The sequence below is a fragment of the Pristiophorus japonicus genome, chromosome 3 (genome assembly GCF_044704955.1).
Source record: "Pristiophorus japonicus isolate sPriJap1 chromosome 3, sPriJap1.hap1, whole genome shotgun sequence".
Lineage (NCBI taxonomy): Eukaryota > Metazoa > Chordata > Chondrichthyes > Pristiophoridae > Pristiophorus > Pristiophorus japonicus.
The window spans coordinates 264,056,204-264,071,165 of NC_091979.1; the positions used below are offsets into that span (position 1 = coordinate 264,056,204).

General features: G+C 44.1%; 1 long non-coding RNA gene across 1 annotated transcript in view; it reads right to left on the reverse strand.

Annotated features, from left to right (window-relative positions):
- Window positions 1-2,476: 2,476 nt before the first annotated feature.
- The window catches only part of LOC139259507 (uncharacterized), a 45,904-nt gene continuing 33,418 nt past the window's right edge, over window positions 2,477-14,962 (reverse strand). The window contains exons 2-3 of the long non-coding RNA XR_011592581.1: window positions 4,484-4,590; window positions 2,477-2,710 (exon numbers count right to left, since the gene is read on the reverse strand). This is a non-coding gene — a long non-coding RNA (uncharacterized lncRNA). The remainder of the gene's footprint in view (window positions 2,711-4,483; window positions 4,591-14,962) is intronic.

Below are 14,962 nucleotides of genomic sequence, written 5' to 3' on the forward strand. Positions count from 1 at the left end.
CGCTTGCATATGTCTATGGTATAAAAAAAATGCATCAGTACCTCTTTGGTAGGAAGTTTGAATTAGAGACGGACCACAAGCCATTAACATCCCTGTTGTCAGACAGCAAGGCTATCAATGCCAACGCATCAGCTCGCATACAGCGATGGGCTTTCAAGCTGGCTGCTTACGACTACTCCATCTGGCACCGGCCCGGCACTTAAAATTGCACTGACGCGCTGAACAGACTTCCACTGGCCACCACTGAGGGGGCAGCGGAGCAAAGCGTCGAGGTGGTCATGGCTGTCGATGCCTTTGACAGCGCAGGCTCCCCCATCACAGCCCGTCAGATCAAAATCTGGACAAACAGAGATCCCCTCCTATCCCTGATTAAGAATTGTGTCCTGACTGGGTATTGGGCGCCCGCACATGGAGCATACCCTGAGGAGATCAGACCGTTCCACAGACGGATGGATGAGCTCTCCATCCAAGGCGACTGCCTACTATGGGGCAGCCGGGTAGTTATGCCCCAGAGGGGCAGGGAGGCATTCATCAGGGATATCCACAGCGAGCACCCAGGCATTGTGCTGATGAAGGCCATTGCCCGGTCACACGTTTGGTGACCTGGAACTGATTCAGACCTGGAACACTGTGTTCACAGGTGCATGACGTGTGTCCAGCTGGGTAATGCCCCCAGGGAGGCTCCGCTCAGCCCGTGGCCCTGGCCCACCAGGCCATGGTCACGCATTCAAGTTGACTACGCGGGCCCGTTCATGGGAAAGATGTTCCTTATTGTGGTAGATGCATACTCGAAATGGATCGAGTGCATCATTCTGAATTCATGCACATCATCCACCACTGTGGAAAGCCTATGTGCAATCTTTGCAACCCATGGCTTGCCGGACATCCTGGTTAGTGATAATGGCCCATGTTTCACAAGCTACGAATTCCGAGAGTTTATGTCGGGCAATGACATCAACCACGTCAGGACTGCGCCGTTCAAGCCGACCTCCAATGCCCAGGCGGAACGTGCGGTCCAAATCATTAAGCAAGGTATGCTCAGGATTCAAGGACCCTCCCTACAATGCCGCCTATCGCGTCTCCTGCTGATCTATAGATCCTGACTGCACTCGCTCACGGGGGTCCCACCCACAGAGCTACTAATGAAACGGACACTCAAAACTCAGTTGCCCCTCATTCACCCAGTCCTGACCGACATAGTTGAGGGCAAGCGCAAGTCACAAAATGAGTACCATGACCATAATTCGAGGGGGAGATGTATAGAAATAAATGATCCTGCATTCGTCCTCAATCACGCCATGGGGCCCAAATGGCTTCAGGGCACTGTAATTGACAAAGAGGGACATCGTGGTAAAACTCAACAATGGTCAGATATGCCGTAAGCATCGGGACCAAGTAAAAAAAAGGCTCAGCATCGACACGGAGGAACCTGAAGAAGACCACGAGATGGAGCTCACAACACCGCCAGTGAACGAGCAACAAGAGCAATCAGAAGAATGCACAGTCCCTGCGGTCAGCCCGGACAGGCCGGAATCACCACAGGTGACAGACACTCACGTCAGTGTCCAACAACCAGAGCCCCAACTGCGGCGCTCCACGAGGGAGCATAGACCATCTGAAAGACTAAACCGATGATCCCAATAAGACTTTGGGGGGGAGGTGATGTCATGTATGTAACCACAATGTATTACTGTATACACTCAACCTAGGTGCACACCTTGACCACAAGGGGTGAACTTGTGGGAGACACTCCTTACCTGATCACACAGGTATAAAAAGAGAGGTCCCATGCAGGGTCATCGTCTTTGGAGTCCTGTGAATAAAGAGTTCAGGTCACAGAGTGACCTTGTCCCCAGAATGTGCCTCATGTGGTTTCATACTGTAGAGTAAGGACTTTACAATGTCCTCTGTTATTCGTGCGGACAGTGTGGCAATGTTGCCGGTCAACCCACCAAGTGCCTGCAGAAGCTCTCGTCCTATGTTGACACTCGCCCTGGACAGTGTCCTCATTTGGATCTGCCCATCGCAGCACGTGCCTACCTTGCCGACTCAACCTCCACGGGGTCGGCGTGGGCACAGGACACCTTGGAGTGGCCTGCTGCAAGCCGTTTGGCCCCGCTACTTCATCTGTTGACGATGACGTGGCCACAGGTACCACAGATGACAAATCTGGCTCATCTTCCTCCTCCTCAGATTCCTGTTCCTCACCCGTGGTGATGATGACCTGCAGCGGTAAAGGGATTGATGCAGGGGCCTCCCTTTGCACCTGGGGGGTCTGAGTAGCTACAAAACATAATTGAGGTTATTAGAAGAGAAGGGTAGACATGAGAATGCTTGCGCTGTGTTGGCATATGTACGAGGAGCAACACTCCTGCAATAAATGTGAATGAGAGACGTAACATATGATTAACATGAGAGTATAGAAGCTGCATGCATAACATTACATCATTCATATATTATAATGAAATGCCATTAAATTACTTTAAATTACCATTGGTTTACCACTGCTTTACACATTACTCACGTGGCACAATAATGGGATCTGCACCATCACAGGTGGCAGAATGATTGTGGGTGCCCATTAATGTTGCGGCACACTCCTCCAAGTCTGTGAGCAGGTGGAGCTCAGCAGGGCCTCATCCAGTCCGCCTCTGTGCTGCATGATTCTTAGATATCGTCCTCTGCAAACGTGACTAGAGCATGGCATAAGCTAATTGACAAGGACATTGGAAACACAACAGATATTGTAATCCACAATTAGTCACCCCACATTCTATTCATCCATAACTTTAACATTATATGCTCATATGGTTTGTATCCACAATGGATGCATGGTTATAACATCTCTGTTCAAAGAAAATATTTAATAAGATCGTGTTTATGAACTAATGCTTCACCCAAACATCTCACGTACAATCTCCAGGAAAGGCCCTATCCACAGGCCATGCCATTCGGCACCTGAGGGGAGATAGGCAGTTTAATTGAATCAATGGAGGTCCCTGGCTGGGGGGGGAGGGGCGGTGGGAATCAGGACCGCTGGTGAGCTCAGCAATGACAGGAGTGTAATGAAAGAGGGCACCGTGTCCATGGGCTGTGCTCGGAGACCTCCATGTGGCCGGAGCTAATGTCCCAAAGTGTCCCAGGGCAGACAGTGAGCCAGGGCAGCTATCCCCAAGTCCAGGCTGGGTCACTGTGTAAGTGACAGCAGCCGGAGAGTCTCACACAGTCTGGGTAAAGGTGACCGGACCCCTCAGTGCTCAGTTGTGCCCCACCCACCAACGTAGCCAAAAAGGAGACGGTGCCCAAGTTAAAGACTTGCTCACAGCACACAAAAATTCTCCTTCTAAACTAACATGCCAAATGTTTGCCATCTGCCTGTTTCAAGTCATTCCTTTAAATAATAATAATTAATACCATTGATTAAATGTAAGGCATCTCAGCAAAATTAGACTTAAAGAGTGGAGGTTCCGACCCCAGTCCAAATCTTAGCAGGGAAGCTACCCAAGATTATCCAGCTTAATTACAATCCGGCAGATTTACATTCTAATTAATTCAGTGGATCATTACAATTTAAAATGTAATAATTTAATATTTACTCTTGCCGAAGCAACCACACTGTTCCACTTCTTGCGGCACTCATCTGCCTCATGTCTATCGTGGGCCACAGAAGAAACAATGGTGGCGATATCGCCCCATATTTTTTGATAGGTCTGAGGGGGGGGGGGAAAGAGGGTGGGGAGGTTTCGCACCCCCACCCCAGGTTAATTGGCCCCACCTATTCTCCACCTCATTAACGAGGGCCTCATTTGCCTCATCCAAGAAGGCTTTCGCCCTCCTTCTCCCTGACAGCTCCTCCTGCTGCTTACTCGTATCACTAGACATCCTTAAACTTAACAGACTGCTTCCCTTCTCTCTCCTTCTCTTTCACTCTTCTAAGCATGTGCAGATGACCCCTGAACTCCCGAATCGCGGGAAAACGTCTTTGCTAAAAAAAGAACGGCCGTTGCTATGGTCGCCAGCCTTGCATGACTGAATACATCGCTAAGGCCCATTTCACATTGCTAAGGCTATCGCCCAAAATAAAAAGGTGAAACTAGCACTTTTTAAAATGGGCGATATTCCAGCAATCATGGAAAAATTAAAAAAGCACAAAGGCCGGAAATATCACCCATTTTTGGGCGATATCAATCATAGTGGAAAGTCTAGCCCTTTTGAAAATACACACAAGCACAATGAGGGACATAATCAAATATATGAAACAGTAGCTCCTTTGTAAACAAGGCCAAGGGCCTAATTTTTCTGCAGAATGCAAGACAGATTTTTTTTAATGTACTCAAATTTACAACTGAGTGCCTCTCATATAAAACACCATAATGCATCTGGTATTTTAATCGCGTTGTCTTCCTCTAGGAATGATGGAATCTAAATGGTTCTACCTGGTTTACATTATATATTAAATAAATGAACCCAGATGTTTTATTACCAGTGGATAAATGTTTTCTCATGGTTTCAATATCATTGTCCCAGAAGGATGCAGCTGTTGTTCAGCTGGACAGTGTTGTCAACCATTTTCCTGCACTCGCTCCAAACCTATCAATCAAAATATGAAATATTTGAGTTCACCTAATAGCTATATATTTTGAAGATTATAAATTCATAATATACATGGCTAGCTAGAGTTTGAAAAACACCTACCAGAAGTCTTATTCAACATTAAAGGTACACTATCTTCAGACGTTGTTTTCAATGACAGAGTGGTGATGATGCCCCTTTAAGGATTTAGATTTGTTTAACAAAAAAGGGAAAAATGAGCAGTGCCACATATTCTGGCAATGGTGGGACTTGAACCCCTGTAAAGACTGGAACATTAATCCATCACCTTTGGATTTAGGTTTGCAAATGTTATGTTTATAGGATGTACTGCTTTTTTCTTCTGAAGATGCTGTAACAATTCAAATAGAATCTGTATTTTCTTTTGATGCAGTGATGAATGTGAAATATTTTCCTTTGATGCAATGATGAATGTTAAATAAAGAGGATTTGAATTTACACATCATCCCATGTGAAAGATGCAACATCAGATTGCTTGATCTCTTGCCATTCAGAGAACCAATGATGACTGTATAAAGCGAGCCCAAAATTTCTTATTACTCTTGTATCCTGATGTCAACATTTGTACATGTTTGATTTTCCTCACGGCTAACTATTCATGGATTGTAGCTACCTAATGATTGAAAGTTTAATTGAATGAAAAATTCAGCCAGATACCATGTTTGCTTTCACATCTTCATTTTGAGCTGGGATGCGTCAGTGCATAACACATTGGCCCTGAATTGGCGGCCCCTACGGGCATGTATGAGGTGCACACGTGTCCATAGGGGCTCCGCAAGTTCTGGGTTCAGGCATGCACTGCGCAAGCGCTGAAACCCAGAACTTGCGATCTGTCAAGAATCCTCTTAGCAGATTGCCGCATCTGGAAGTAAAGGGCCTCTGCGGGCGGAGATTTGGGCTATTTGCCCAACTCCTGCCCAGCGAATGCCCGTGAAATTCATACGGTTGATAAAAGCAGGCCTTACCCCAGCTTTCATCAGCATATGACTTTTAAAGGACAAAAAAAAAAGTTTTTGTCAATAATTAAAAATTTTTATATCTTGTTTATTTTTAGACCTTTTAAAATATGTATATTTATTTTTCAAAAAATTAAATTTTGCTTTTAAATAATTAATTAAATTCCATTTTGATTAATTTTAAATGTGATTAAAAAATTATTTTAAGCGTTTGTATATTTTTGGGGATATTTCAATTCATACTTATGGTGATTCCGTACATACGGAACTCAAAACAAGTATAAATGGGAATACCCCTATTTGGATTGGTTGGGCTGGCTTACGTGTTCCCAGAGACGTGTGCGAAGGGATACGTGGGCCTCTATGCAGGCCTTCATGTCGAGGCCCAGAACCGCTAGTCTCTGAACCTCCCGGACCACCAGGTAGATTTGTAGAAATGTTTCAGGCCTGTGGGAAGCCTCCGACCGCAATTTCTGGGCCAGTGTGTGCTAGCATTTTAACGAAACACTGGAACGAACAACTAGTCTAGCTCAATAACGTAACAGAACCAAATTTGGCTGATCTATACAAATTGAACCAGAACTGAACATTTGGCTCTACAACATTCTCCTGGCTTATGTTCGGTGAAATATGGGAAAAGCCAGTTCCTGATGAAAAGGAATTAGCAGAGCTGAGTTAGGCCATCAGGATTTTAAAACAGATGTGTGCATTGGGACATTTCTGAGAAGTGATGTATGCACATAGAGTCTTTGTATGATGTCAGATTTATATTTTAATGTACCCAGCCAACTAACTGATCTGAAATGTGTCCTTTCGCCATTGTGAAGTTGCATTCATTTGTCACTTAGCTGAAGATGCATTGTATGCAGGGAGCGCAGCAATAAAGCACAGGTTAATAGTCTAATACAAAAGCGTAACACTTGCTTTATCCATTATCTAATCAGTCCATTTGCTACAGTGTTTCATGCTAAACTGTTTTTGCCAATAACATTTAATGCGTGTTCAGTCAAAAGGTCCAAGTTCTTATTTACATAGACAAAAAAACAAAGCATACACAGATCATTAAATGCCATTACAAAATAAGCTTTTTTCCTCTTGCATTGAATTTAACTCTAGCCTGAACAGCCTTTTCATGCATCAATTTTCAGTTTAGCATAAGCTAATCAGTGCCTATCACTGCAGTATGACACTTATTTAAATTGACTAAATGTTAATTGAAATTTTAACTACAATATTTGGTTAATTACTTACCTGCTTTGTCTGTTTCTCTCGTCTGCAGGCTGTTTAAATTCAGATCCCAAATGAATACTCTAAAATCCTCAATGATCAGCAGTTTGGCAACTTCTTTATCTCAAGCAGTGCCTGTAGCACTAATGCATTCAGATGACAATTCACACCTTTAACTATTTTGTCATTCCTGCCATTAGTTGGTTTTCTAACTCAACCTGCTCAGCATGTTCCATTTTGTCCATACATGTAACTCTTTTGTTCTATATGGAATAGCTTGGATTTTCTTGATCACTCCAAAGATAACAGGCAATATTATGCCTCATATAATATAAAAACAGAAAATGCTGGAAATCTCAGCGGGTCAGGCAGCATCCATGGAGAGAAGCAGAGTTAACGTTTCAGGTCGATGACCCTTCGTCACAACTGAAAAAGTTCGAAATTAACAGATTCTTAAAGAAGTCATCATAGGCAGTCCCTCGGAATCGAGGAAGACTTGCTTCCACTCTTAACATGAGTTCTTAGGTGGCTGTACAGTCCAATACAAGAACCACAGTCTCTGTCACAGGTCTGACAGATAGTTGTTGAGGGAAAGGGTGGGCAGGGAGCCTGGCTTGCTGCATGCTCCTTCCGCTACCTGCGCTTGATTTCTGCATGCTCTCAGCAACGATACTCGAGGAGCTCAGCGCCCTCCCGAATGCACTTCCTCCACTTAGGGAGGTCTATGGCCAAGGACTCCCAGGTGTCAGTGGGAATGTCGCACTTTATCAGGGAGACTTTGAGGGTGTCCTTGTAACGTTTCCTCTGCCCGCCTTTGGCTCGTTTGCTGTGGACGAGTTCCGAGTAGAGCGCTTGCTTTGGGAGTCTCGTGTCTGGCATGCGGACTATGTGGCCTGCCCAGCAGAGCTGAGCAGGCCACATAGATGAGCATTGATTGGCATTGATGATGAGATCCAACACCGCCTCCAGTGCGCTAGTGCAGCCTTCGGCCGCCTGAGGAAAAGGGTGTTTGAAGATCAGTCCCTCAAAACTGTCACCAAGCTCATGGTCTACAAGGCTGTAGTAATACCTGCCCTCCTGTATGGCTCAGAGACATGGACCATGTACAGTAGACACCACAAGTCGCTGGAGAAATACCACCAACGATGTCTCCGCAAGATCCTGCAAATCCCCTACAAACAAACATTAGCGTGCTTGTCCAAGCCAACATTCCCAGCATTGAAGCACTGACAACACTTAAGGAAGTGCTGGGACACTGAAAGGGGGAGGAGAGGAAAGAACAAAAGGGAAGGTCTGTGATCGGGTGGAAGGCAGGAGAGATTTAAGAGACAAAAGGGCAAAAATGAGATGGTAATGGCACACTTTAGGAAACAAAAGATGAGTGTAGATGGGGTATGAATGGCGGAATCATCACCAGCTGCCGTGGGAAAGAGAAAAAAAGGGGAAGGGGTGGGGGTGGTTTGTAAAAATAAAGGAGGAAAGGGAAAAGAAATACGGGCAGAGGTTATGGTCTGAAATTGTTGAACTTGATGTTGAGTCCAGAAGACTGTAAAGTGCCTAAATGAAAGATGAGGTGCTGTTCCTTGAGCTTGTGTTGAGCTTTATTGGAACAGTGTAGGAGACTGAGGACAGAGATGTCGGAGTGGGAGTGGAGCAGGGAATTAAAGTGACAGGCGACTGGAAGCTCAGGGTCATGCTTACGGACTGAACAAAGGTGTTCTGCAAAGCGGTCACCCAATCTGCGTTTGGTCTCCCCAATGTAGAGGAGACCACATTGTGAGCAGCGAATACAGTATAATAAATTGAAAGAAGTCCAAGTAAATCGCTGTTTCACCTGGAAGGAGAGTTTGGGGCCCTGGACAGTGGGAAGGGAGGAGGTAAAGGGGCAGGATTTGCATCTCCTGTGCTTGCAAATCTGATGCCTCTGTAGCTGTGTATGCAAATACAGAGGTAAGAAATGTGATGCCCAATATGAAAAGCCGATACCAAAAACATTGAGCAACATTCAATCATTGTGATTTATTTCTCCCGGTCTTTCTCACTTAGGACTTCCTGTACCATATACCATGCCCTGGCTCAAATGTTAGGGAGCCAATTTGTTCCCAGCCTTCCATCAATGTCACGCTAAAAAAAAAATAGAAAATGCTGGAAATACGCAGTAGGTCAGGCAGCATCTGCAGACAGAATTAGCAAGACACTTCGGGTTTGAAGATGGATCCAAACACAAAACGTTATATAAACCCACCTTTAAACATTGAAGCAAAAACAAAAAATTCGGGAACACAAAGCTGGCTAGTTGACAACTATAAAGAGAAAAGGCAGGTTGAGTTTTCAGATGTAAGATCCGTTCTGAGAAGGAATCTTTTCTCTTAACTGATGTTGACTGACTTGATGCCTAATATGTTTTTATTGATTCAAGGGATGTGGACATCGCCGGCAAGGTAGGCATTTATTGCCCATCCCTAATTGCCCTCGAGAAGGTGGTGGTGAGCCGCCTTCTTGAATACAACTGAGTGACTTGCTAGGCCATTTCAGAGGGCAGTTAAGAGTCAACCACATTGCTGTGGGTCTGGAGTCAGATATAGGCCAGACCATGTAAGGACGGCAGATTTACTTCCTTAAAGGACATTCGTGAAGCGGACAGGTTGTTACCACAATCTGGTAGTTTCATGGTCATCATTACTGATACTAGCTTTTTATTCCAGATTTATTTAATTATTGGAATTTAAGATCCCCAGCTGCTGTGGTGGGATTTGAACTCATGTCTTTGGATTACTAGTCCAGTAGCATAAACACTCTGCTACCGTTTCTCCAATTGAATATTGGGAATACCAGAGTCATTGTTTTCGGTCCCCACCACAAACTCCGTTCCCTAGCCACTGATTCCATCTCTCTCCCCAACTTCTGTCTGAGGCTGAACTATCCTGTTCACAACCTTGGTGTCATATTTGACCACATATCTGCAGCATAACTAAGACCACCTATTTCCACCTCCGTAATATTGCCCGTCTCCACCCTTGCCTCAGCTCATCTGCTACTGAAACCCTCATCCATGCCTTTGTTACCTCTAGATTTGACTATTCCAATGCACTTCTGGCTGGTCTCCCACATTCCACAATTCGGAAGGATAGACAGAAAGGAAAAGGAGGTGGGGTAGCACTGTTAATAATGGATGAGATCAGTGCGTTAGCGAGAAATTATATTGGCTCAGAAGATCAAGATGTAGAATCAATTTGGGTGGAGATAACAAATAATAAGGGGAAGAAGTCACTGGTGGGCGTAGTCTATAGGCCCCCTAACAGCTGCTACACAGTTGGACGAAGTATAAATAAATAAATAATGGAGGCTTGTAAGAAAGGTATGGCAATAATCATGGGCAATTTTAATCTTCATATTGATTTGACAAGTCAAATTGGCCAAGGTAGCCTTGAGGAAGAGTGTAGCCAAGATGGTTTCCTTGAACAGTACATTGTGGAACCAACCAGGGAGCAGGCTATCTTCAATCTGATACTGCATAATGAGACAGGATTAATAAATGATCTCACGGTAAAATATCCTCAAGGAAAGAGTGACCATAGCATGGTTGAATTTCAAATTCAGTTGGAGGGTGAGAAAGTTGGATCTCAAACCAGTGTCCTGATCTTAAATAAAGCTGATCACAAAGGTATTAAGGCAGAGTTGGCTAAAGTGGACTGAGAAAATAGATTAAAGTGTAAGACAGTTGATAAGCAGTGGCAGACATTTAAGGAGATATTTCATAACTCTCAACAGAAATATATTCCAGTGAGAAGGAAACACTTTAGGAGAAGTGAGAACCATCAGTGGTTAACTAAGGAAGTAAAGGATGGTATCAAATCGAAAAGAAATGGCATACAAAGTTGGCAAGATTAGTGGGAGGTCAGAGGATTGGGAAATATTTAAAAATCAGCAAAGGATGACTAAAAAAAAATAAAGAGAGGGAAGATAGATTATGAAAGTAAACTAGCAAGAAATATAAAAACAGATAGTAAGAGCTTCTACAGGTACATAAAAAGGAAGAGTAGCTAAAGTAAACGTTGGACCCTTAGAGGATGAGACTGGGGAATTAATAATGGGAAAAAGTGAAATGGCAGAAACTGTGAACAAATATTTTATATTGGTCTTCACGGTAGAAGACACTAAAAACATCCCAATAATAGATAATTGAGGGTCTTTAGGGAGGAATTTAAAACAATCACTATCACTAAAGAAAAAGTACTCGGTAAAATAATGGGACAAAAGGTGATCAAGTCCTCTGAACCTGATGGCCTGCATCCTAGGGTCTTAAAAGAAGTGGCTGCAGAGATAGTGGATGCCTTGGTTTTAATCTACTAAAATTCCCTGGGTTCTGGGGAGGTCCCAGCAGATTGGAAAACCGCAAATGTAACGCCCTTATTTAGAAAAGGAGGCAGACAGAAAGCAGGAAACTATAGACCAGTTAGCCTAACATATGTCATTGGGAAAATGCTAGAGTCCATTATTAAAGAAGCAGTAGTAGTACATTTGGAAAAGCATAATAGTCAAGCGGAGTCAGCATGGTTTTATAAAAGGGAAATCATGTTTGACAAATTCGCTGGAGTTTTTGAGGATGTAACAAGCAGGGTGGATAAGGGGGAACCAGTGGATGTGGTGTATTTGGATTTCCAGAAGGCATTCGATAAGGTGCCACATAAAAGGTTACTGCTCAATATAAGAGCTCACGGGGTTGGGGGTAATATATTAGAATGGATTGCGGATTGGCTAACTAACAGAAAACAAAGAGTGGGGATCAATGGATCATTTTCCGTTGGCAAACGGTAACCAGTGGGGTGCCACAGGGATAGGTGCTGGGGAATCAACTATTTACAATCTATATTAATGATTTGGATGAAGGGACTGAGTGTAATGTAGCCAAGTTTGCTGATGATACAAAGATGGGTGGGAAAGCAAGTTGTGAGGAGGACACAAAAAATCTGCAAAGGGATATATACAGGCTAATTGAGTGGACAAAGATTTTGCAGATTGAGTATAATATGGGAAAGTGTGAGGTTCATTTTGGCAGGAAAAATAAAAAAGCAAATTATTATTTAATGGAACCTACAAAATGCTACAGTACAGCGGGACCTGGGGGTCCTTGTGCATGAAACACAAAAAGTTAGTATGCAGGGACTGCAAGTTATCAGGAAGGCAAATGGAATGTTGGCCTTTATTGCAAGGGGGATGGAGTTTAAAAACAGTGAAGTCCTGCTACAACTGTACAAGGTATTGGTGAGGCCACATCTGGAGTACTGTGTACAGTTTTGGTCATCTTATTTAAGGCAGGATATACTTGCTTTGACGGCAGCTCAGAGAAGGTTCACTAGGTTGATTCCGGAGATGAGGAGGTTAGAAACATAGAAACATAGAAAATAGGTGCAGGAGGAGGCCATTCAGCCCTTCGAGCCTGCACCGCCATTCAATGAGTTCATGGCTGAACATGAAACTTCAGTACCCCTTTCCTGCTTTCTCACTATACCCCTTGATCCCCCTAGTAGTAAAGACTTCATCTAACTCCCTTTTGAATATATTTAGTGAATTGGCCTCAACTACTTTCTGTGGTAGAGAATTCCACAGGTTCACCACTCTCTGGGTGAAGAAGTTTCTCCTCATCTCGGTCCTAAATGGCTTACCCCTTATCCTTAGAGTGTGACCCCTGGTTCTGGACTTCCCCAACATTGGGAACATTCTTCCTGCATCTAACCTGTCTAAACCCGTCAGAATTTTAAACGTTTCTATGAGGTCCCCTCTCATTCTTCTGAACTCCAGTGAATACAAGCCCAGTTGATCCAGTCTTTCTTGATAGGTCAGTCCCACCATCCCGGTAATCAGTCTGGTGAATCTTCGCTGCACTCCCTCAATAGCAAGAATGTCCTTCCTCAAGTTAGGAGACCAAAACTGTACACAATACTCCAGGTGTGGCCTCACCAAGGCCCTGTACAACTGTAGCAACACCTCCCTGCCCCTGTACTCAAATCCCCTCGCTATGAAGGCCATTTGCTTTCTTAACCGCCTGCTGTACCTGCATGCCAACCTTCAATGACTGATGTACCATGACACCCAGGTCTCGTTGCACCTTCCCTTTTCCTAATCTGTCACCATTCAGATAATAGTCTGTCTCTCTGTTTTTACCACCAAAGTGGATAACCTCACATTTATCCACATTATACTTCATCTGCCATGCATTTGCCCACTCACCTAACCTATCCAAGTCACTCTGCAGCCTCATAGCATCCTCCTCGCAGCTCACACTGCCACTCAACTTAGCGTCATCTGCAAATTTGGAGATACTACATTTAATCCCCTCGTCTAAATCATTAATGTACAATGTAAACAGCTGGGGCCCCAGCACAGAACCTTGCAGTACCCCACTAGTCACTGCCTGCCATTCTGAAAAGTACCCATTTACTCCTACTCTTTGCTTCCTGTCTGACAACCAGTTCTCAATCCACGTCAGCACACTACCCCCAATCCCATGTGCTTTAACTTTGCACATTAATCTCTTGTGTGGGACCTTGTCGAAAGCCTTCTGAAAGTCCAAATATACCACATCAACTGGTTCTCCCTTGTCCACTCTACTGGAAACATCCTCAAAAAATTCCAGAAGATTTGTCAAACATGATTTCCCTTTCACAAATCCATGCTGACTTGGACCTATCATGTCACCATTTTCCAAATGCGCTGCTATGACATCCTTAATAATTAATTCCATCATTTTACCCACTGCTGAGGTCAGGCTGACCGGTCTATAATTCCCTGTTTTCTCTCTCCCTCCTTTTTTAAAAAGTGGGGGAAAAATTGGCTACCCTCCACTCGATAGGAACTGATCCAGGTTGACTTATGAAGAGAGGTTGAGCAGGTTGGGCCTATGCTGATTGGAGTTTAGATGAATGAGAGATGATCTTATTGAAACATATAAGATACTGAGGGGGTTCGACAAGATAGATGCAGAGAGGATGTTTCCACTCATGGGGGAATCCAGAATTGGGGGCATAGTTTTAGAATAAGGGATCGCCCATTTAGAACTGAGATGAGGAGGAATTTCTTCTCTCAGAGGATCGTGAATCTGGAATTCTCTGCCTCAGAGAGCTGTGGAGGCTGGGTCATTGAATATATTTAAGGTGGGGATAGACAGATTTTTGAGCGATAAGGAAGTGAAGGGTTATCGGGAGCGAGCAGGGAAGTGGAGCTGAATCCATGACCAAATCAGCCACGGTCTTATTAAATGGCGGAGCAGGCTCGGGGGATCAAATGGCCTACTCCTGCTCCAAATTCTTATGTTCTTATGTACCCTACGTAAACTAGAGGTGATCCAAAACTCGGCTGCCATGTCGTAATTCACACCAAGTCCCACTCACCCATCACCCTGTGCTCGGTGACCTACATTAGCTCCCGGTTAAGCAACACCTTGACGTCAAAATTCTCTTCCTTGTTTTTAAATCCCTCCATGGCTCGCCCCTCCCTATCTCTGTAATCTCCTCCAGCCCCTCCAAGATGTCTGCGCTCCTTGAATTCTGCCCTCGAGCATCCCTGATTATAATTGGTGGCCGTGCCTTCTTTTGCCTCAGCCCTAAGCTCTGGAATCCCCTGCCTAAACCTCTCCACCTCTCTTTCCTTCTTCAAGACACTCCTTAAAACCTACTTCTTTGACCAAGTTTTTGGTCACCTGCCCTAATTTCTCCTTATTTGGCTCTGTGTCAAATTTCTTGTCCCATAATATTCCTGTGAAGCGCCTTAGGACGTTTCACTATGTTAAAGGCGCTATATAAATAGAAATTGTTGTTGTTGTTCTCCTGTGTGTGTATATATATATATATATACACACACACATTTGATGCTTTGAACAAATGAAAACATTGCGGCTTATAAGCTTAATTCTATATTTGTTCCAATGAAAAGCTTGGAATTTGTGGGCAAATGTTGAAAGGCAGTTGCCAACAATGGGGCAACCCTGCCTAATGTGAAATAGAAAAGAGAATTTCTGAGCAGCAATCCCATCCAATATAGACATGGATGCCACATTTCACACCACAGAATGTATTCTGCCTCAGTAATATCCAATATTGGGTGACTACCCCTGGATCATTTGTCCAGGCCTCTGGATTACTAGTCCAGTAACATAACCACTATGCTAC